Source organism: Mustelus asterias, unplaced genomic scaffold, assembly GCF_964213995.1.
Source record: "Mustelus asterias unplaced genomic scaffold, sMusAst1.hap1.1 HAP1_SCAFFOLD_357, whole genome shotgun sequence".
Classification (NCBI taxonomy): domain Eukaryota; kingdom Metazoa; phylum Chordata; class Chondrichthyes; order Carcharhiniformes; family Triakidae; genus Mustelus; species Mustelus asterias.
Genome location: NW_027590316.1, coordinates 229,189 through 254,558, shown reverse-complemented (window position 1 = coordinate 254,558; position 25,370 = coordinate 229,189).

Here is a 25,370-nt window from a genome sequence, read left to right as displayed (position 1 = left end):
GAAGTTTCCAATACGGGAAATAGATTGCTGAAGATATACACGACTGGCAGGTGGTGAACATCAGGCACGGGATGTTTGACGAGCTTGAAAAGGGGGATCACAGGCGAATGGAAGGGGGATGGAAGTTGGTTAATGAGTAGAACAATGGCAGTGAAGTTATGGAGGTGGCCACGTAGGTTGCAGAGTGAGAGACAGTGGATGATTAAGTCATTGTTTTGGCACCGACACAATGAAGGATGTCGGCGATTTGGTGTGGAATAGAGGGGTTCAAAGATGTGGTGGATTGTGGAGATGCAGCAATGGATGTGACCTGCGTGGTGAGGGGAGGGGTGATGCAAGATCTGATGTGCAGGAATTTTGCAGTTAAGGATATGGACAACAATGTATTCAAGACGTTTTGGAGTGGGATTGTGATCACATGGGATGATAGGTGGACTGCAGGACGTTTTAAATACGTGGGAGTGGGTTGATGTGCCGCTTGATGGAGGGCGATTGAAGTGTAGTTGTGGATCGGTAAGAGAGAAACAATGTGATTTAAGATGTCCTAAATTGACAGCGTTTTTGTAGGGAGGCATGCTTCGATTAAAGAGATTGCACTGGGAATATCTGCATGATAATGGGCTTATGAAGATTGGCAATAAGGTGACGGACTGAATAGGAGTATTGGAGGTGAAATTACAGAGATGGAAGGGAAGTGAGTGAAAATGTTTTGGACCATCAGGCTGCAGGTTGAGACAGGAGTGCTGGGGTGAATTAGATAGTCCTGAAGTTGGGATGGGAGTGGGCAGTGATGCCGGTCTGGAGTAGAGTAGGCTGTGGGCGAGTGAGGAAGCCACAAAGTGGGATGCCGCAGCTAAGGGGACAGGAGCAAAAGTATTTCAAATGCTTGGAAGAGATGCGCTGGACACATGGAGCCGGACAGAGACTGAGTCCAAATTGGGTGAAGTGTGAGGCACAGAAATGAAAGGTGCAGATGAAGAGGTGATGTGATGGGTGCGCAGAAATAGGGAATTGGTCACACAGGCGATTGAGACTTTGGTGCAGGGTGGGACGTTCGAAATGTTTCGGGAAAAGATGCCCTCTTCCAGATGTTTTAGTTGGTCAGTAATATGTGGTGGCGAGTGTCACAAACTGATGGAAAATGGAGAACAGTTCTGAAGGAATTGTTAACATAAATTGAGGATAAGTATTTAAATTGACTGACTGAGGTTTGATTAACTATGGAGTTAATGGTTCTGGGAAACAGGCTGGAAAGTGAAGCTAATGTTACAATCTGATCAGCCATGATGCGATGGAATGATTGAGCTGGTTGGAGCGGCAGGTTGACAGACTCATACTCATATTCCTTGTGACATTGTGACTAGTTACAACAGCACTGCCTCACAGCGCCAGGGACTAGGGTTCAATTGCAGCCTTGAGTGACTGTGTGGAGTTTGCACATTCTCCCCGTGTCAGCGTGAGTTTCCTCCAAGTATTCCAGTTGCCTCCCTCAGCCCTAGATGTGCTGGCTAGGTTGATTGGCCATGCAAATGTCCCCTTCGTGTCAGGGAAATTAGCAAGTTAAAAAGGTGCAATAACGGTGATAGTATATGAGTGGGGTTGCTGTCAGTGCAGGATTGATGAGCCGAGTGACCTCTTTCTGCACTGTCAGGATTCTATTCTATGTTTCTATGAACAAGTATATTGTTTGGCGAATTATACACCCTACGCACAGCAGCTGGTAATTAATATCTTGTTTTAATTACGAATTAATTACCACACATTACACTGGACCTGGTCATAGAGTCACATATCGATGCCAGACTGGGAAATCTGTACTTCAGCGGTGATACAATGCTCCCAATATTTCCACACTTCACATACATTCATTCCTAGGCAGATGACCGACTCGGTCCATTCAATTATCATCCAAAATAATTCACAAATCAAGATTGTGGAAAGGAAATGTTATTGAACAGGGTTACAAAAAATGGAAATCCTAAATATGAAAAATTCACAAGTCCAATGATCTGGTCAAAGCACGTTAAAATAGCTGATTATATTTTATCATTTTTCCTCTGTGCAGATGTTTATTCACAAAATAAACATGAAGTTCCAAGCATATATATCTTCCTGCATTCTCTCACGATATTTAATGCTTCGCATTTCTTCAATTGTTCGCTCTATGAATGCAATACATTATCAAAAATATATCTACATTGTCACGTTGGGTGCAGATTCTCAAGACCTCGCTGAAAGTTCACCTCTTGAAAAGACGTTCCTGAATATGTATTTTAACAGATTCATGTCAATAAATGAAATATGTGCAATGATTTTGCTGTTGAAAGGTTCTGCACGAACAGTTTCTTCCCTGCTGCCATCAGGCTTTTGAATGCACCGACCTCGTATTAAGTTGATATTTCTCTACATCCTAGCTTTGACTGTAACACTTTATTCTGCACTCTCTCTTTTCCTTCTCTATGAACGGTATGCTTTGTCTTTATAGCGTGCAAGAAACAACAATTTGCGCTGTATGTTAATACATGTGACAATAATAAATTAAATCAAATCAAAAGATGAAATGTTAAATATACCCCAGCACCAATGACAACTTGACTTATTTTGCCACAGTTCTGCACAAACGAGCTAAGTCACTCTCGCTTTTTCCTCTCTATCTCGTTAACACGATTGACGACAGGATCATCCTGCAACACCTCCTATTATCATTCCCCTGGGCAGGACCTGTCCTGTCAGATCACATTCATCTTTGTCATTCATTGTCTTAAAGCCCCCATCAATGATTATTCATCCTATCCTGCACAGTTTAGTTTGGTGTGCCCCAGGATCTCCTTTCTGACACTTCTATTATATATTTGTGCACGTCCTGTGGCGAACAGTGGGGAGAAAAGTGAAATTCTTTATCCTCAATACATCAGAAGCTGTGGGTTCGAGTCGCACCCCGGGGCCTGATGGTCAATGAAGCTGCTTACATAATGCAGATTCAGTGTCAAGTTGGAAAATCTTTCAAAAAGGCCAGTGTGCGGAGGTAAGAGTGGCATTGGCTTCTGGACAGATAGACTTGATGTGCAGTGACGTTCCTCAATCTTTAACCCTCGGGAGGCAGACGACTGATCTGTGCTAGTAATAACCAGCTCTGGAAATAGGTGTAAGTCTGCCTATCACCGTTCATCACCGCGAAAGGGAAGGGAAAGGGCTTGGAATGCTGTAAGTCACACAGAGCGAACTCTCTTCATCATTTCCTGGAAAGACTAGTCTCTTTCGAACTCAGTCCTCGGGGGGTGGGGCTGCTTTTTTTCTTTACAACCTCACACATATTCACAATAAATGCGGAGGTATTACAACTAGAGATGACATCAATAAAAAGAAACATATGTAAATATTAGCTTGTGTCATTTCCAAAGTCTGAGAGCTCCAGTCCCAGGGAATCTGATGGTCTGGATAAGTTTCTGTCTGGAATCAGAAACTCCTAAATCCTTGAAACGAATGATGAGGCATGGGACTGATGTACTCAGACCGCTTGACAGGAAGTGTCAGAGATTGTTAAAATTAAGCAGGATTTAAGGAGTTCACAGAGAGTGTTCGCCACCTTTGTCAGAACCGTGAATTGTTGAAGATCTTTCTAGTTTGTGTTAAATCAGCTCAACTGAGCTTTGGTTTGGAAAAGAAACAAATAGGATTTGTGGACTTTTTCACGCAACCTGTGGTTCAGTCTGGAATGTACTGCCTGGAAATATGTTGGAGGTTGTTTCAATCGAGGCATTCAAAGGAGCATTAGATGTTGATATGAAGAGAAACACCGTGCAGGCGTTCCGGAGAAAGGCAGGGGAATGGCACGAGGTTCTGATGCTCATTTCGAGAGTCGGTGCACCGAATGGTCTCCTTCTGCAGGGTAACAATTCTGTGATTCTGCGATTTAGTTATCCATTCTTACCTGAAAGCTGTTACCACTCAAACTAGTTTCCAACCAAACTATCGTCAAACTAAAGTGAACTTCTTTCGAACCTTCTCAGCACTGATTGCATTGGCATGGATGGTGATGATCTGTCACTTTGGCTCCATTCGAATCTGCAGTGATAACTACGTGCACAACATGGTCACTTCTGGTCAACCAGGTACTTGTATTTTTCCGATAAAAGTCACAATCTTCATGCCACTAATACCTCCTCCACATGCTCAACTCAAAATCCATTTATTGCATTAACAATCTGATACGGACAGAAGCTGCCATCCTCCCACTCTGCCGTATGTCAAGGTCAAATATTGTTCCAGGAGATGGAAATTCTGTCTCAACATTCCACATCCTGCTCCTGTCAAACCTGGGCTGGAATTCTGCTGTGGCAAAGAAAAAATAAAAAGGGGGCAAAGGTGGAAGAGAAATGTCACATTGTGAAGTTATTGATACCAATGTTGAGTTAACAAGGATGTAACCTACTGAATCGGATGGTGAGATGCTGTTCCTCCAGTTTGCGTTGGACTTCACGGGGACACTGCAGCAGCCGAGGGACAAATATGTGGATGTGAGAGCAAAGTGCTGATTTGCAATGACAGCAACGGGAGGGTCACGGCTATGCTTGCCGACTGAACAAACGTCTGCCACAATGTGGGCACCTAATTTGTGTTTAGTCTCCCCCATGTGAGACCACACTGGGAGCAGCGAATATAGTTGCCTAAAGAGATCCATCCCGCCACAACCCTACAAACAACGCTCACACCCTCCACTGCCTCCGCCACAGGGCCATTGGTTTAAGGTGTGGTTTACACCAACCTTCTCAAGGATAGGGAGGGTTGAAAATAAGTTTCGGCCTTATGATTGGAGCTCACACTCAATAAGGAAAATTGGTCCAAAACTCAGGGAATGTTCCATGGACGCCATGATGCAGGGTCACATCCAAATTTACCTGACCTCATCATTTATACTGGCAGATACAAGAAGATCACTCGCTGCTTCAGTGAGATTAATATCAGTGTTTTCCAATTAAAGTGCAAGAGGAGCGGATAATTAATTGATTGAGGAAATGCTGTTTCAAACAGGATCAGGTAAATTGTTAATCATGCACTCTTATTTTTTTTACTCAAATGCATTGAAAGTATCACAGTGCGGGACAGTTTTTAATATGATATCTCACTCCAGTTGCATTCCAGGCTCTGGAGTTTTATCTCTTCATTCTCCCATTTCGACAAGTTGTCTATCTTTGAACAGTTCTGTGCCAAAAGCTATCAATAACATTTGATCAAACCTACAAAGAACAAAGAACAAAGAAAATTACAACACAGGAAACAGGCCCCTCGGCCCTCCAAGCCTGCACCGATCATGTGTTCCTAACTCGACCTTTCGTTTGTATCCCTCGATTCCCTGTTTGTTCATGTGGCTACCTAGATAAGTCCTAAATGATCCTAGCGTGTCTGCCTCAACCACCTCGCTTGGTAGTGCATTCCAGACCCCCACCACCCTCTGTGTAAAATACATCCCCCGCATATCTGTATTGAACCTTGCCCCCCTTACCTTGAACTTGTGGTCCCTTATGCTTGTCATTTCTGACTTGGGAAAAAACTTCCAACTGTTCACCCGATCTCTACCCTTCATAATTTTAAAAACTTCTATTAGGTCGCCCCTCAACCTCCGTCTTTCCAGGGAGAACAACCCTAGTTTAGTCAATCTCACCTTATAGCAAATACCCTCCATACCAGGCAACATCCTGGTAAACCTTTTCTGCCCTCTCCCCAAAGCCTCCACGTCCTTCTGGTAGTGTGGCGACCGGAACTGGACGCATTTTTCCAAATGTGGCCTAACCAACGTTCGATATAACTCTACCATCATATGCCAACTTTTATACACTATGCCCCTTCCAATAAAGGCAAGCATGCCATATGCTTTCTTCACCACCTTTTCCACCTGTGCTGCCACCTTTCAGGATCTGTGGACTTGCATACCCAGATCCATCTGTGTGTCTATACTCCTGATGGTTCTGCCATTTATTATATAGCTTCCCCCTGCATTAGATCGACCAAAATGCATCATTTCGCATTTATCTGGATTAAATTCCATCTGCCATTTCTCTGCCCAATTTCCCAGCCTATCTATATCCTGCTGTATTCTCTGACAATGTTCATCACTATCCGCAACTCCAGCAATCTTTGTGTCGTCCGCAAGCTTACTAATCAGACCAGCTACATCTTCTTCCAAATCATTTATATATATCACATACAGCAGAAGTCCCAGTATAGAGCCCTGCGTAACAACACTTGTCACAGACCTCCAATCAGAAAAAGACCCCTCCACTTCTACCCTCTGTCTTCTGTGGGCAAGCCAGTTCTGTACCCATCTAGCTAGTTCACCTTTGATCCCGTGAGATTTAACCTTTTGCACCAGCCTGCAATGAGGGACCTTGTCAAATGCTTTACTAAAATCCATGTCGACGACATCCAAGGCCCTTCCCTCGTCAATCATTTTTGTCACCTCCTCAAAAATCTCAACTAAATTTGTGAGGCATGACCTCTCTCGTACAAAACCACGCTGTTTATCGCTAATGAGATTATTCAGTTCTAAATGTGTATAGATCCTATCTCTAAGAATCTCCACCGCTCTACAGCGGTACACACATGGTAAGGGAGGTGGTGGAGCTCTGATATTTAAGGATGACATCAGGGAGGTAATGAGAGGTGATATAGGTTCTACGGAAAAAGGAATTGAATCCATTTGGGTGGAAATTAGAAATAATAAGGAGAAAACGTCACTGATAGGCCTAGTCCATAGGCCACCAAATAATTACATCATGTTGAGGCGAGAATTTTTTAAAAAACTAATGAATGTAAAAATGGTACAGCAGTTATCATGGGGTATTTCAATCTACATATCAATTGGTCAAACCAGGTCGGTCAAGGCAGCCTTGAGGAAGAGTTCATAGAATGTATCCATGTTAGCTTCCTTGAACAGCATGTAATGGAACCGAAAAGGGAGCAAGCTATCCTCGATCTGGTCCTGTGCAATGAGACGGGAATAATTAATGATGTTGCAGTTAGGGATCCTCTTGGATGAAGCTATCACAGTGTGGTTGAATTTAAAAAAGAGATGGAGCGTGAGAAGGTGAAATTCAATACCAGTGTCTTGTGCTTACAGAAAACAGACTACAAAGGGATGAGGGAGGAATTGGCTCAGGGAGACTGGGCGCAAAAACTTTACGGTGGGACAATTGAGGAAAGTGGAAAACTTTCAAAGCGATCTTTCACAGTGCTCAGCAAAAGTATATACCAGTGATAAGGAAGGACTATAGAAAAAGAGATAATCAGCCATGGACAGCTAAGGAAATAAAAGAGGGTATCAAAATGAAAGTAAATGCATAGAAAGTGGCAAAGATTAGTGGGAACCTAGAGGATTGTGAAATCTTTAACAGTCACCAGAAAGCCAGGAAAAAAGCTATAAAGAAAAGTAAGATGGATTATGAGAATAAATTAGCTCAGAATATGAAAACGGATAGCAAAAGATTCTACAAATGTATAAAACGAAAAAGAGTGGTTCAAGTAAACACTGGTCCTTCAGAGGATGAGAAGGGTGATGTAATAACTGGAAATGAGAAAATGGCTGAGGCATAGAACAGGTATTTTGTATCGGTCTTCACCGTGGAAGACACGAATATCATGCCAAAAATTGATGTCAGGATGGCGATGGCAGGTGAGAACCGAGGAACTATCATTATCACGGAAGAGGTAGTGTTGGGCAAGTTAATGGGGCTAAAGTTAGACAGGTCTCCTGGTCCTGATGGAATGTATCCCAGCGTAATAAAATTCTTGGCGGGAGAAATAACAAATGCACTCGTGGTAATTTACCAAAATTCGCTGATCTCTGGGGTGGTTCCCAAAGTTTGGAAAACAGCAAATGTGACGCCACTGTTTAAAAAAGGAGGTAGACAAAAGGCAGGTAACTTTGGACCTGTTAGCTTAACTTCTGTAGTAGGGAAAATGCCTGAATCTATCATCAAGGAAGAAATAGCGAGACATCTGGATATAAATTTTCCCATTGGTAAGTCGCAGCAAGGGTTAATGAAGGGACGGACATGTTTGATTAATTTGGTGGTTGTCGTTGTGGAGGAATCTCAAGAAGTTGGTTTGCAGGTGCAGCAGATAATTGAGAAGGCAAATGAAATGTTGTCCTTCATTGCTGGAGGGATGGAGTTTAAAAACAGCGAGGTTATGTTGCAGCTGTATAAGGTACTGGTCAGGCCACACCTGGAGTACTGTGTACAGTTTTGGTCTCCTTACTTGAGAAAATATATACTGGCACTGAAGGGGGTGCAGAGGGGATTCACGAGGTTAATTCCAGGGTTGAGAGGGTTGGTTTATGAGGAGAGACTTTGTAGACTAGGGCAATACTCATTGGAATTCAGAAGAATGAGGGGAGATCTTATCGAAACCTATAAGATTAACAAGGGAATAGATAAGATAGAAGCAGAGAAGTTGTGTCCACTGGCGGGTGAACCTTGAACTAGGGAGCACAGCCTCAAAATAAGGGGGAGCAGATTTAGGACTGAGTTGAAGAGGAGCTTCTCCATACAAAGGGTTGTGAATCTGTGGAATTCCCTGCCAAGTGAAGAAGTTGAGGCGACCTCATTGAATGTTTTTAAGGCAAGGATAGATAACTTTTTGAACAGTAAAGGAATTAAGGGTTATGATGACAGGGCGGGTAAGTGAAGCTGATTCCACAAAAAGATCAGCCATGATCTTATTGAATGGTGGAGCAGGCTCGGGGGGCGAAATGTCCTACTCCTGCTCCTAGTTCTTATCTTCTTGTGTTCTTATACAGAGGAGCAGTCACCTCGATTTCAGCTGTGCCCATTCCTCTCTTTCATCTGCTTTCAGTCCATCAACAGCGCTCTGCACAAATTAATAACTGGCTTCGCAAACAATTGACGCAAATACTACACCTTTCAGGAAAATAGCTATTCATCAAGAAAATTCCAGAGTGGCAGGTAGCTGCTGGCCAGAAGAAACATAGTTGCTGCCGTAAATGTCCTTTAAAAATGTGGCCCAACGGTCTCTAATGTGTTGCTGATTACAGTGAAACACGCTTGGGAAGAAACACAAAACTCCTAAAGGAGGGACTGTCCTTCATTGAGTAGCGACTGAGAGGATAACTATGATGGCCGTGGCTGCAAAGACAAGACTTTCTCCGACAACGTTTGCTCATTCCAAATCATTGGGAGAATGTTGTCACAAAATCTGCTTGCAGAGAGGAAACACAAGGTAAATACAACTGAGTTCACCCGAGTGTAACACGGGGCCTGTGAAATGGGGCTTCTCTGTGGCTGGTACAGAAGTAAATGCATCAATCACAAAGCGAGTTCCACTGTGATTTTTTCTTTCTTTCAATAATTTATGACTTGCTCTAACCGGTTAAACAGATCTAGGTTGATGGCCATTCAAGAATATATTTCAGTTCACTGAAGTTGCAACTCCCAGAACCATAGCCCCAAATTTAAAATTCAACAGGCTCCAGGTAATTCTGCGCTGAAACACCGGCCATGAGTTTGGAAAACTGAGCGCCTGACCTGCAAATGGTGAAAATGTTCCTCAAAATCCAACACATTAAAGCTGGGAAAGAGTGACATTTTAAAATATTTTGACTGAAAGGTCTGAACAAATCTTGCTTTTTAAGCTGAAAAATAATTTCAAATGGAATTGGGGTGAGCATATCATACAGGTGATGGAAATGTACCCAAACCATATGACAGTAAGTGTTTTTACATGGAATTGCATCAGATTTCCAATGATGAGGAAACTTGTAGTTTGAGATTTGCTTTGTGCAGAACATATTGATCATTGCGACAAAGAGAAACACAGCTGTTGCTGAGCAGGTTTATGAAGATGGAAACATTGAGAACGCTGTGGAGAAAAACAATCCTTACAGCATGCTGAAAAGCTGAAGCTTTGAAGTTGCAAATCCAAGAGGATCTGAAATTACCACAATTGTGCGATTCGTCAGCAATAAAGCTATCCATTTAGTGTTACACTGAATATGAAAATCTGCTGCTTGTCTCTTGAACTGCAGTCGTCGGTGGCCGCTTACCTCAGGTGATTAGAGTGTGGTCATAATGTGAGTAGAGATCTCCATGTACACTGTCCCTACCAAACATCCCCAATACTGGTACAGCTCGGGGTTACATAGAGGGTAAAGCTCGCTCTACAATGTCCCATTAATCACTCCCAGGACAGGTACAGAACGGCGTTGGTTACGGAGTAAATCTCCATCGACACTGTCCTCATCAATCATTCCCAGGGCAGGTACAGCACGGGGTTATACAGAATAAAGCTCTGGATCTTAGATGTGTAAGTTCTTTCTGGATATGGGATAAGAGATGCCATGATGAGAAAATCAGCCGACACAGCATTCCATATGAGTTACATTTGCTTATCAGACGCGGTTACACTTTCATCTTCAGTGTACCTGAAGAGTCCACCTCGAAATAGTCCACCAGGGCCACAGACCTAACCCTAAAAGTATAAATGATGAAAACATTATTGGCCTTGCTTCCAATCTAAATTTACTCATGGTGACACCAATCGACACTTACTACTTCAATATAACTGGCAATTGTTCCATACAACATTACTGGTCATTTCTCCATGTTGACAATACAGGTGGCAAAATGTTGCTACCTTGTTCCCAGGGAAGTCACAATGGTAATGATCTCGACGATGCACATGATTTTGGCCTCCTAGACTATGAACTCCCTGATTGAGGTAATATATTGAGGAGTGTCAGGGCTACTGAGATGCTGTGAAAATTTATACCAAACCAGCAATCTAAAACCACCAATTAAAAAGGAGTCAAGCTTGGGAAGGATCACCCCGTCAGGACCTGGCTTTTAAAAAAATAAAGCAACAGGTGTCATCGTCGAGTGTCATGCAACACTCCAATCCTAGAAAAGAGTTTGGGCTAACCTGTGAAGCATCCCTGTATGGCTTTGGGGTGGTAATAGCACATAGATAGCTCAGTGGAAAGGAACATCCAATTAAAAATGCCTCCAGGACCTTCGCCAGAGCAGAAAGAGCGCACGCCCATATTGATAAAGAAGGGTTGGTGTTAATATTTGGAGCAAAATAAAATCCATCAATACATTTATTGGTGGACATTTGTGATTGTCAACAATCACGAGCCGATTTGCGACTATTCAGAGAGGACAAAGCAGTGCCACCGGTAGCATCAGCCCGTGTTCAGCCGAGGGATATATTATTCTCCCATTACAACTATCAGTTGGAACACCGGCTGGGAGGCCACGGAGCAAACGCATAGGCCATGAGTTGCCTGCTTTCGCAGACACGCCACTGATGGTACCACAAGTAGAAGATACGGTAATGGCCATAAATATTCTGGATGTCCGTCCAATGGCTGCACGTAACAGAACTTTGGATACAAAAGCCTGGGTCCTCTCAAAAGGTAAACAGTTAGTGCTGATGGGAGAAATGGAAAGATCAGTACAACCCCAATTCCACCCTTATCAGAGCAGAAGAGAGCAGCTCACTGTAGAGGGTGGAATACTGCTCTGGGTGACACGATGGGTTTCTCCGTGTCAGGACCACTCTTCCATACTGGCTGAACTAAATCACAGGAGTGTCCAGAATGAAGATGCTGGCCAGGAGCTATGCTGAGTGGCTGGGAGTGGACACGGACATTGTGGCGCTTGTGTGTTGTTGCCAACAATGCCAGCTAGGGCAGTGTTGCCACCAGCAGCTCGCCTATACCCGTGCAAATGGTTTGGCATTGGACTCTGCTCTGCATGGATCATGCAGCCCATTCATCGGTTCGATGTCTCCAGTTATATTGGCGACCTATCCCAAGTGGGTGGACATCCATTGGGTGCACCCGGCGACCACAGCGGTAACTGGAGAGAAACTTCACACCTCATTTTCCAAGCATAGGATCCCGGAAGTGCTGATCTCTGACAACGGGATATCCTTTTTCCAGCCAGTGGTTCACCAGGTTTATGAAAATGAATGAGATTCAACATATCAGAATGGCACCACACCATCCATTGTCGAACAGCCTAGTGGAGACAGAGGTCCAGACTTTAAAAGTTGCTGTAAAGAAAGCAGACCGCAGCCTTAATAGACAACAAACTCTCCCAGATGTTACTTGATATAGGGGAAAACCCTCATACCATGATGGGAATAGTGCCTGCGGAATTGCTCATGGGCAGACGACTCCACCTTTGATCTTCCTGAAACTGGTGGTAGAAGAATGGAAACGCATCAAGAATCTCAAAGCGGACGCCATGGCACCAGCAGCCATGAGAGGCAATTGGAGGCAGGTGAAAAAGTACTGGCTGATAAATTACGCCAAGGTTCCCGCAGGGCATAGTTGTGTCTAAGGGTGTGCGGCATCCAATAAAATATGCGTGGGTGAGGCCATCCAGTAAACAACGTCTGGACCAAGTGTAGGCCTCCAAAGCCCAGTTCATGCCGAAACCAACTATGCCCAGCCAGCCACCACACCGGACCGGGCTCTCCATCATTTGTATTTAGGATTTTGCAGCCGGAAATGAATAGGGCACATGAAGCCACGGATACTCCTTTGCCTCCTGAGGAATGGAGTGAACCAGCACTCTGGCACTCGCTTCATCAGAGAGGAGTGACTGTTGGATGTACGCCACCCATGTCAGACAGTGTCGGCGGAACCAGGCCGGCGCCGAAACACCACAAGGGAGGCATGCAGGGCGTGAAGCACTGAGGTTCTTTGGACTTAACGTGGGAGGGGTGTAACGACCTCAACGAGGCACATGAGGTTTTTCTCTTGGTGTCTCAGCTCCCTGATTGAGTTGATGATTGTCCGCTCAATCAGGGAGCCTTGTCTGTATATATGTTGAGATGGGGCAGGGCTACTGACGATCTGGATTCTGACTTTGTACCTGAAACACTTTTAAGAGTGGAACTAAGAATGTAAATAAAGGGAATCTGGTGAAGGGACAACGGCCTCTGAGTAATTATTTCAGCAATCAGACCTGACCCGTGTTCCTGAGCAATGTGAGGTTGCAATTTTGCAAAGTGATAGTAGGTGATTCACATGCGCAGGTAAAACATAAATCTGTTCCAGCAGAGAATCCGCCGAGGCCCTATCCCCTTTAGACTCACGTATTTACCCCGATATCTCTGTTTGTCACACCTTGGAACAGACACTAGGGACAATATAGAATGGCCAGTTCACCGAACCTGCTCATATTTGGACTCTGGGGGAAAGCTGCAGGAAACCCACACTTACAAATTCCACAGTCACCCAACCCCATATTCGAAACTGGGACCCTAATGCGGTAAGACCGACAATATTAGGGATGAGGTCTCACCAATCACTGTATAATTAAGGCATAACATCCTTATTCGATGTTAAGTTCCTCTGATAATTAAACATATCTCTCCATCAGCCCTTTTACCCACTTTCTGAGCCTGTGTGCTAACGTCTTGCAACTTATGCACTGGAAGACCCAAATCCCTCGACAACTTGGGATTCTGCAGCTGTTCTTCCTCTAAGTAATATTCCCTTTTTGATTTTTCCTTCCAGAGTGAAGAACTTCACACTTTCCTACCTCACTCGCCACCTCCAGATTGTGCACACACACAACTCTTCCAGATCTATGTTCAATCTCCTCATGCCCCCCTCACGATATGTTATCTTCCATACCTTTGTGTTAAGTGCGAATCTCGACCTCCTATCTTCACTGACCTCAATTCAATCATCCATATAAGATGGAAAAATGTAACGTGCCAGCACAGACCTCTGACAGAATGCTGGAATCAATCATGCGATTGAAAAACTGAATATTTCTATTATAATATAAGGACGAACAAGAGGCTTACGAAAAAACATAACAGAGGCAGCATCAATTTGTGATGCGGAAATTAGGATTGAGAAATGTCTTGTTGCTCACAGAGGTTGTAAGAATCAACGTGGATAAAGGAGAATCACTCAATTATTGTACTTAGTTCATAAATACATGCCATTAAAAAACATGCCAGATAAAAGTTTGCTCACAAGACTGGTAGTAATACATTAGCAGCGAGAGAGGATAAAACATCTACCAGGAAATGGGAAATCTGGATAACTGCTCTCCAATTAGGACGATAAAACTATTATTTTGCCGCTGGGATCAAATAAAGGTTCCCTAAGTATTCAGAAGGTCGATATATGACCAATGTTTTAGATGATGAGGCCGTGTGCATTGCACATAGTTGTGCTCACACTCACAAAGCGAGTAAGGGAAATGTGAGGAGGGCAGATGGGATATTAAAAGTGTCAGGGAATGTGCAGGACATGTCATATTGAGTACAATCTGGGACAATTGTTGTTCATACACTTTGTCAGAAGAACAGAAACACGGGCTGTTGTTTCAATGCAGAGGGACTACAGAAAATTACACTGGAGAAAAGCTTGTTTTTTTCATACATGGATCAGGAAATGTCATCTTACATATACAGCAAAAAATTGAATGTTGACCTTTACTCAAATAGGACTGCAGCTCACATCGAGGGATCTCCTGCGACAACAGGCCAGTGCATTGGCGAGGCCACATCCAGAGTTGTTGCGGACAATTTCTTATATTTGCATAGTAATAAACTTGCATTGGAGGCAGTTCATAGAATTTACTCGGCTGTTTCCAGGAATGACGGAGTTGTCGTCTGAGAATAAACTGAATAATTTGCGCCCATACCAATTGGAGTTTAGAGGAAAGAGAGCGAATCTTACAGACACATGTCATATTCTGACCCTTTCAATGTCATCGGATATTGTCATTCATGGGACAACCCAGAATTACGGGAAACCGTTCCAAAATAACATGAGAAAACTTCAGATTCTGTGTGGATAAAATTAGAGAGTCCGAATGTCAATTTACCAATGATGACGAATAACAAATGTTATTCGAGGAAAGAACAGTAAGGGGGATAAGCACACTCTGATGTGGTGCAGGCTGACCAGTGTGTGCTGAATTGGATATGGTGGCTGCGAGAATTCACCCCAAACAACGACAGATGTGCGTCATGTTGCTCATTGGAAAATGGCCATCTTTGAGTGAATGCAGCTTCAACTTAGCACTCATGAGAAATGACGTGGAACTTTATTTCCAACTTAAAAACAGAGCTAAAAATAGGTCAGAACAACAAGGACTTAACACAGGTGCCGTCATCTGTTTGTTCAAAATTTCAAAAAACACTGCTGGGTAATTTCTATACCCAGTGGACATTCCGCAGAGTATAAGTTAAAGACTTTCTGAAAACAACTCAAAGTTTATCTGAGGCAGATTTCCACCAGTATACAGAGAGATAGACCGCTACAGGGAATACAATGCATCGTCCAATGCAATGGGTCAAGAAAGTATTCTATATGGTCCTTGCTGTCGTTGGTGTTCCTGGTAAATCACAAATGCTTTAAAATTGTGTGAATCTATGTGTGAGTCTGTGCCTGCTTTTAATCTGTTCAATGTGCCATATGCTGTTTAATGTGTTCTACGCTGATCTGATGCTGACCATTGTGAAGATGTCTGTGCTACCAAATATGGTATTTGCTACCAAATAAACCTGTTGGACTTTAACCTGGTGTTGTCAGGCTTCTTACCGGAAAGTTATAATGCAGGTATCTGTGATTGTCTGTTAGATTAGCACTAACTGGAGGGGACACTGACCATGCAAGATTTGGGCTCTGAGTCACGGGGAAATTGTGCTGCTTTTGACTATCAGAACATGGGAGAATGGAACAAGAGTATTGCATTAGTACCTTCCCCACTATTCAATAAGATCACGAATGACATGACTTGTTCTCAATTCGAATTTCCTCCCGTCTGGCACTAACACTTTAGTCGTTTATTGATCAAATAAATCGACTAAAATCAGCATTGAATATATTGAATGTCACAACAGCTACGGCTTTCTGAGGAACAGAGTCGACAGACAACTCACTTTCTGTGATTGATAGAAATAATCTCTAAACATCCCAAAACCAAGAGAGACCTCTTCCATTTGTAGTCTCCCTTCCAAGAGGAGTCACCCACTTGGTACCCATCATTTCCAGAGCCCTCAAGATCTAAAAAATATGAAAGTAAAATACCGCTGATGCTGAAAAACAGGCATTGAAACAGTAAATGTGGAAACATCTCAACCAGTCTGGCAGCGATGGCACATTATCACATTGTTTGTGGGAGTGTAAGGAGATGTGTTTGCTCAGCACAACAGGAGACCTACCAGGGAGAAGAGAAAACCAGATTCAAGAATGTGGTTTTCCACGACTTGTGGAGAGTGAGGAATGGAGGCGATAACAAGAGCCATGCAAGGATCTATCAGGGACAATATAGATCCAAACCGTGGTTCAGGGCCACTCGTTTACCAGGAAAGAGCAGGAAGAGGGATCCAGGGAAGTTTTGGGAAGTTTGAAATTAAAACAATTCCTGTCATCGCAGGAAAGTTCGAAGTTAAATGGTTGGTGATGGAGTTTACTTAGAGATGGGCCAGAACAGATGGTGAGACTTTCGTGTGATTTAAAGTTTTATTCATCCTACTGAAACTAATTAAAATAGGGAAGTCAATTATTCATATTTCTAACATTATTAATGCAAGACGTCAGGCTATTTATTTGGCAATATGTTTCAATGTTGATGAGGTTGATTAATATTTTTAGAATGTATCAATATTTGTAAGAGTTGTGGTTTATTCATGATGGTATGGTTTGTTGAAACAGTTGCTTTCATTAAAGTAGAAAGGAATAATGGCATTGAAAATTGTATATTGAGTCATTATGTTTACTCGCAGCAGTGTTCAAGTGATCAACTGCAATGAACAGTGAACAGCAGAAGCAGCACCTCTGGAATGGGCGATCATCATCTCAGGGATAATTCGGCCACATTCAACGTATATTCCCAGCAAAGGGAGAGGCAGAGAGAACAATTACAGAGCTCACTGTATACCGAAAAAGACAGGGATTTAATTCAATAAGGAAACGTAAGAACAGATCGAGGATGTTAACATGACGAAGGACCAGATTAACTGTAGAAAGGGAAGAGAACTTACAAACAACTCAAATAAGAGAAGCAAAGAGAAAGCAGGATAAAATAATGGCTTCTTGCTGGAAGAGAATATCACAGTTTTAGTTTGAAGAACAGAAAAGTAAGAGGACGATTGGGACGAATGGTGGGGCGGGGGGGGGGGCGGGGGGAGTGGATGATTTATGATTGGCAATATAGGTCATAGTTACCATCAAATGAAGAGTTAACATTCACTTTTAAGAGACTGCAAGTCTCAAGTACCCAATACCAACCAAGCAATCCACCTATGGCACTCATGCGTCCTCAGTTTGAATTCTTATCTGTAACTCTTCCCCTCCTCCATCACCCACCTCACTGTCAGTTCAAGAAGGCCGATCACCTTCTCAAAGGCAACATGGGCTTTCACGAAAAGTGTTGGTCTTCTCAGAGGCGTGCCTACGCCATGAAATAATATGTTGATCAGAGTTGCTGTGTCATTTCCATGTTCTGTTCCCTTCTCTGTCTACAGTTAATTTAATGGCGATTCTGGTGCTGCTCCGGGGGAAGTGTGACCTCTCCAGCTGCACCACTCGCTACCTGGTCGCAATGGCAGCCGGGGATCTGATGGTTATTATCTTTGAGATCATACTGCGGCGGTTCTCTTTGTATTATTACCCACGGTGTTTCCTGGACTTGACCCCCGTGTGCAGCGTTGTCAGTGTCCTTCGCCGTGCAGCCATGGACTGTTCTGTCTGGTTCACCGTCATGTTCACCTTTGATCGATTTATCGCCATTTGTTCCCAGAAGCTGAAAGCTAAATATTGCACCGAAAAAACTGCGGCTGTGGTTCTTGCAACAACAACCATTCTACTCTGTCTAAAAAATGTGCCTCGTTACTTTAGATATGAACCCAAGAAAATAATCAACAATGTATCTTGGTTATGTAAAAATAAGAGAATCTTTTACACTGATCCTAGGTGGCAGGGGTTCACTAACTTTTCAACAGCATTAACTCCAATGATCCCATTCGCAGTAATTCTGATCCTTAACGCTCTGATTTTCCGACGCATTTTAATGGCCAGCCGAGCTCGCAAGTCACTGAAGGATCAGATCAAGGGAGACAAACACAGTGACCCAGAGATGGAGAGTAGAAAGAAGTCTATTATTTTACTCTTTGCCATATCCAGCAACTTCATAATTCTGTGGTTATTCTATGTTTTATATATGCTGGATGTGCCAGGACTCTTTTTAGATGACAGTGGTTTTGATATCTTTGAGGACATCGCCTATATGCTGCAGAGTTTAAGCTGCTGCACAAACACCTTTATTTATGTGGCCACTCAGACCAAATTCAGAACAGAGTTAAAGAAAATGCTGAAATATCCGTTTGTATCGATTGCTCAGTACATTGATTGAAACAACAGTTTTAAAAAATCCATCGTGTAAGGGACAGGAACATGGTGGCCCTGTGAGCAGAGATATGACAGATATCCAGCTCAAGAAGAGCAAGATGAAACTGGGGAGGAGGTGACGTAAAGTGTCTGCAGGAATGAACTGCATTAGAGGGATGTGCGCGGCGCAGGGAGAGAGAGAGAGAGCGGAAGAACCAGAGCTCTACTTCTACAAGGAGGTCAGACAAGGCGAGGAGAAGCCGCGAAGGACAAGAGGTGAACTTGACATAACCCAGAATAAAGAGATCAGAAACAACGTCTCTCCTGAATGTATTGATTTAAACAGTTCTTAAACTTGACAACTGCGGAAAGGGAGGTTGTTAATTTCTCATTTCAGGGTATCTCCTGGACCGAGGGTTTTTTTTAGCTGTCAGCATGTTCCCGTTTCTGCGATTCTGTTCTGTGAAGAGGACAAGTGTGTGGCTTTCTACATGACAGTAATGTTGCAGAAACAGATAACGGGAGAGAGGGAAAGATAAAGAAAAAGAATCAGGGAGAGAGATAGAAACGGCTGGATGTTGTGTGTTCGAGGCAGATGGAGCGGTGAAAGCCTCGAGTGAGGTGTGGGGGGCCTAAATGGGGGACAGGGGCTCCATTTAACTCTGAGGGTCCTGGGATTTCACTGTCCCAGCCTCACTCTGCCTCACTCTGTACCTCTGTATACTAATTGACCACATTTAAAACGCACTCCACACTGTTGATTGCATCTTGTGGGATCTTGCTCACCACCAGGGGCTTCACTTTAAAAAGCCATCATGCTTTTCATGACGGATGTTTACCCTTTGAGGGACTGAAGGGATATATCCAGACTTGAGAAACTGCCCACTGATACAGAGGTGTGTGTGTGTGTGTGTGTGCTTGTCTGTTTTTCGGGCCGTGTGTCTTGGTGTGTTTTAATGTATGTGCGTGTGTCTGCGTGTGACAGTGTTTGTGTGTCTGTTTGTGTGCATGTGTCTATGTTTGTGCGTGCTGCACGTTGCTGTGTGTTTGTCTCAGTGTCAGTGTATGCATCACCGTGCGATTGTACTTGCGTGTGTTGGTGTGTGTGTGTGTGTGTGTGTGTGTGTGCGCACCTGTGTGTGCGTGTGAGCCCGCCTGTGTATGTGTCCCAGTATCTGTGTGTGTGCCTCAGTGTTGTGTCTCCATGTGTGTCTGTTTGTGTCTCAGTGCGTGTGTCTCAGTGTTTGTGTTTGTCTGTGTGCTTGTCTGTGTGCGTGTGTCTCTGTGAGTGCATCTCTATGCGTGTGACTGTGTGTGAGTGTGTGCGTTTTTCTAGGTGTGTGTTTTGTGTCTGTGTTCATGTGTTTGTGTGTGTGCATGCGTGTGTGTCTATGTCTCAGTTTATGTTTCTGTGTGTACAGCTTTATGTGTTCCGCGTGTTTGTGTGTATGTGTCTTCTTGTGTGTGCCTATATATATATGTATGTATGTGTGTGAGCGTGAGTGTATGTGTGTTTGTTTGTCTCAGTGCGTTTGTGTGTGCATGCTTGTCTGCATGTGGGTGTGACGGGAGACAGACTGAGGTAAGGCAGTGAGGGGCGACTTTGAGGCATCGCACAGTGCGGGAATAATGCGAAGGGAAAAAGAGTGAGGGAGGAGAGAGTGAGATGGAGAGATCAAGGCGGAATAGCGCAAGAGGAGGATAGAGCGACGGGTAAAGAGTGTAACGGGAAAAGAGTTGGGGAGAATGTGAGGGAAGAGAAAGTGAGGGGGAGAGTGAGTGAGTGGGAGAAGGGTTTTAGGGTGCGAAGGAACAGTGTGATAGGACAGAGTAAGAGGGGGAAGGAATAAAGGAGTTGAGGGAGTGAGATACAGGGTAAGGGACGAGCAGATGGGAGAGAGATTGTTGAGGTGAGAGGGGAGCTAACAGAAAGCAGAATATACGGGCCAGTTTGAATTTAATCTCAATTCATGAATTCTAACTTTCTATCTGAAGGAATTCACATCTGAGGAGTCCAGTTAAAAATCCCAGTGACTATCTCACTGTGATGTTGCTGAAGATGCTGTATTTAGTAAGTGGAAATATTATATCTCACAATGAGAAAATTAAATTTAATGCAGATTTCTAGAGCAAGCAAATCCTAATTGAGTTAAGAAGAATAAAACTGTGCACAATGCTCCCGGTCTGGTCTGGCCAAGGTTCTGTGCAATTGCAGCAAGACATCTTTACTGCTTTACACAAATCCCCTTGCGATGAAGGCCAACGGACCATTAACCTTGCTAAATGATTGCAGTCCCTGCATGCTAGCTTTTAGAGTCCCATGAACAAGGACACCCAGAACTTTCTGGACATCATCTATTTCCAATTTTGCACCATTGCATAATTACCTTGTTTCTCTGTATTTTCTACCAAAATGGGAGAACTAGACACTTATTCCCGTTATATTCCATCTGCCCTGTCCTTGCCCTTTTCCACAGCCTGTCCAAATCCCGCTGAAGAGCCATCACAAGTGTGTGTGCGCGTGGATGGGTGGGTGTGTGTTTGTGTGGCTTCAAGGTGACTTAAACAAGTTGATTAAGTGGGCAAATACGTAGGGAATGCAATGAAACGTAGATAAAATAGTATAATGTAATTAAATGTGAATTTATCCATTTTGCACGGAGAAACGGAATGGTATAGTATTCTTTAAATGGTGACATAATAAATTTTAGAAAATTCAGAAATCAATTTCACAACAAAGAGTTGGATTGGACATGTTCAATTATAAACCCAGGATTAAAGTTCAAACATACAATATGTTCTCACTCCTCATTAGTGTCCTCACAGTTACTTCCCTGCCTTCCTTAATATCATTAGCAAATTTATAAATGATAGATTTCGTTCCTTCATCCAACTTACAGATATAGGAACAGCAGCACAGATCATCGGTACGTATACCGTTAAAAAGTGGACAGAGAAAATCACAAGGAGCACCAATCAGAGCGAGAACAGGATAATAAAAGTACTGAATAACATAAAGTGCGTATTCGATCCGTGTATTCATCCATCTGGCTGTAGTGGCAATGTGAAGCCACACTGATAAACCCCTTTCCAATGTTGTAACATTCGAATCTATTGTTCTGAGATCCTGATCCCTTGCTGTATCATCCCAAACTATTGTTCTCAGATTCTCATCCATTGCTGAACCGTTCCTAATTATTGCTGTCAGAATTGGATCAATTGTTGTCATCTTTCAAACTACAGTTCCAATCCCTCCCATAACTCTCACTTGAGCCACCGTTTCCTGTTGCTGCTGTTAACAGTTCATAACTTATCGAGGTGACTCCCTTATTAATGAAACAATGACGCCCTCCCGTGAGGCATAATTGTCACGAATCCATGGAGAATGAAATTAATTTCTGTCACTAAACAAACAGGTTACGTTAACCCGTTTTGATTTTTGGATTCCGGGGCTTCAAAAACAACAATGGTCAGTTGACTGTCCGTGACTAGTTTAACATTATTTAATATAGTTATTGATAACAAACAGTTTGGCTGAAGCAAATTATCTGCACTGCCGAGACAAATCGACAGTTGACAGCTGATCACTGATCCGAGAGGAGCACCGAGAGAGTGGCAAGGAATGCACTTTTTTTTCCTGCATTCTCCAGGCACATCATGTGTCACCACTTTGATATTTGACATCAAAACGGTATTCCCTGAGACAGATTGGACAGCCAACCACATTCGGGATCAGCATATTTGAATCATCGACTCTACCCACCATCATGTGCCCCCACCCCCCAACGTCCCCTCCCACTCCCCCCCCTCCCCCCCGCCACCCACCCCCCTCCCCCCCCCCCCCCCAAGAAAAATTACCATCCACTTTCCCCTTGCCCTATCGTATGTCGCCACTCAGGCTGATTCTCTAAGCCTGGTTTGTCGCAAACCTCAATCCAGACATCCATTCACAAAGGTCACCTAAAAATGGGGTGTGGGGTTTCGTTTGGAGGGGGGTCCGAGCGTTAGTGAGGTGATAGAGTGGAAGTAAGATGACAGAGACTGAAAGTGCATGGGCATTAACACAAACTAGCGGAAATGTTCGACGTAGAGGAATATGAGAGGGGCGATTAATTCCGGGGCCGAATGGCAAAACGTTGGAGTGTCAATTTGAGGTGAATTGAGACCAGGATCCTGAAGCAAGATAACTGATGAGAGTTCAAATAATTAACAAAAAAAGCAGAGTCAATTGCTTCGAGATACATTGAAGTGAAATTCAATGATATTCAATCCCACCAAGGCCCTATCCCTGTAACCCCATATGTTTACCCTGCGAGTCCCTCTGATATTAAGTGGCAATTGAGCATGGCCAATCATCCTAACTCGCACATCTTTGGTACGTGGGAGGAAACAGGGGCACCCGGAGGTAACCCACGCAGACATGGGGAGAATGTACAGACTCCATACAGACAGTCACCCGAAGCCGATATTGAACACGGGTCCCTGGCGCTGTGAGGCAGCAGTGTTATCCACTGTGCCACCGTGCCGCCCCTGTGAGACTGCAAATCCCAAACTTAACCGGGTGAATGGCTTCCCAAAAGGAAAACCAAATGTGAAACTTCGATTCTGCAAGGACAGAAATATTCTTTTGCAATATATGATCTGGTACATGTAAGGAACTTAGGGGATGGTTCCGATGAGTCCATGGCATTTTTATGAAAGAAAAAAAACATGACCAGATTCTTACAAGGCAAATTTCAGGCAAAAGCGCTAAACAGAGAAATATCAAAACCAAAAGTAGGAGTTCGCCATTCGGCCCCTTGAGCCTGCTCCGCCATTCATTTCGATCATGGCTGATCATCAAATTCAATATCATGATCCCCTGCCCCCCCCCACTCCCCCCTCCGCCCTCCCTCCTCCCCCCCTCCCCACCTACCACCCCCCGCCATATCAATATACCTTGTCCCCTTCCGCCGCAAGAGCTGCATCTCATTTCTTCTTGAAATCAGACAAAGTTTTGGTCTCAATTACAATCGGTTGTACTGAACTCCACATGCTCACCACCTTCTGGGTGAAGAAAACTCCCCTCACCTAAACTCTGAAAGTTTTAACCCGTATCCACAAACTATGACCCTAGTTCTGGACTCCCCCCGCCATTACAGAGATTCTTTCGGAATCAACCCTGTCTAACGCTATTTGAATTTTATAAATTTCTCTGAGATCCCCTCTCACTCTTTTAAATTCAAGGGAATCTAATCCTCACCGGCTTAATCTCTCGTCATATGGCAGACCTGTCATAGAGCCATAGAGGTTTACAGAATCGAGACAGGCCCTTGGGCCCAAATTGTCCATGCCGCCATTTCTTAAACCCCTAAGCGAGTCCCAATTGCCCACATTTGGCCCATATCCCTCTGTACCCATCTTAGCCATGTAACGTCCTGAACGCTTTTTAAAAGACAAAGTTGTACCCGCCTCTACTACTAACTCGGGCAGCTTATTCCAGACACTCACCACCCTCTGTGTCAAAAAATGTCCATCTAGGCCCTTTTGCATCTCTCCCCTCTCACCTTAAACCAATGCCCTCTAGTTTTAGACTCCCCTACCTTTGGGAAAAGATATTGACTATCCAGCTGATCTATGCCCCTCATTATGTTATAGACTTCTATTAGATCTCCTCCAAGCCTCCTACGCTCCAGAGAGAGAAGTCCCAGTCTATCCAGCCTTTTCTTATAACTGGAAACATCTAGTCCCGTCGCATCCTAGTGAGGCTTTTCTGCACTCTTTCCAGTTTAATAATATACTTTCTAGATTTGGGTGACCAGACCTGTACACAGTGTTCCAAGTGTGGCCTCACCAATGTCTTGTCCAACTTCAACAATTCGCCCCAACTCCTATATTCAGTGTTCTGACTAATGTATACTCTGTGACTCCGCTGCCGCACACAGACTCACTCCATCATTCCCACACACCGTAACACTCACACACCCACTACAGTATAAACTTACACTCTCCAACCGCCCCCTCCCCACCAAATACAAACTTACCCGTTCACGCACTCTCTCCCTCACTCCCACACAGCAACACTCACACCCTCACTACAGTATAAATTTACACTCTCCAACTCCCCCATCAAATTCACACTCACCCGCTCACAAACTCAGTCGCTCTCTTACCCCACACGTAATCACTCACTGTCTGACTCAGACAGATGCACACGAACAATCTAGAGACTCACTCTCTCTTCCAGTTACAGCCACACTCAAGCTTTCTCTGCAACACACTCACTTCCTCAATGCAACACAACCACAATCCGAATCTCTCATTCCCACACACAAATATAGACTAACCACCTCACTCACTTACATAGATACACTCAAACAAGCACAGACAAAACACCAAGTCTATATCCCTCACACTCATGCATGCACTCCCAATTTCACATGCAAGCCAACATCCACAAACACACACAAACACTCTCTTTGTCTTTTCCCACGCTCACAGACACACACACACATTTCTCTCTTGCACACCTTTCTCTCACACGTACAATCACACTCATTTTCACATCCCCACAATCTCTCACCCACACTCGCACATGTCCTGTCTCTGGTCTTTCTGACACAACACAGACACATACACGAACACACACATGCACGCACACAGGCAGAGTTTATTTTATTTTGTTCAGGTGCAATGTTCCCAGGCAACAGTGAATGGAGCAGTAAAGCTGAACATTAAAATAACTTTTTAATTAAAGTGTTTACTTTGTTCTATGTCCATTGTCTATGTGACTGTGTATTTCACTTTCTTGCAACTAACCTATTTACTGGTTTGATACTAACACGTGGAACATGTGGTCTCTCCAAATGTGTCACCTGCTAGTTAGTGGCCATGGCAACAGCAGAACTATTTGTAATTATTTTCGACGTGATAATGAAGCAGATTCCGCATGTTTACCTTTTACATTTTTTATTATTTGCTGCACTCTCTCAAAGTGTGCAATATC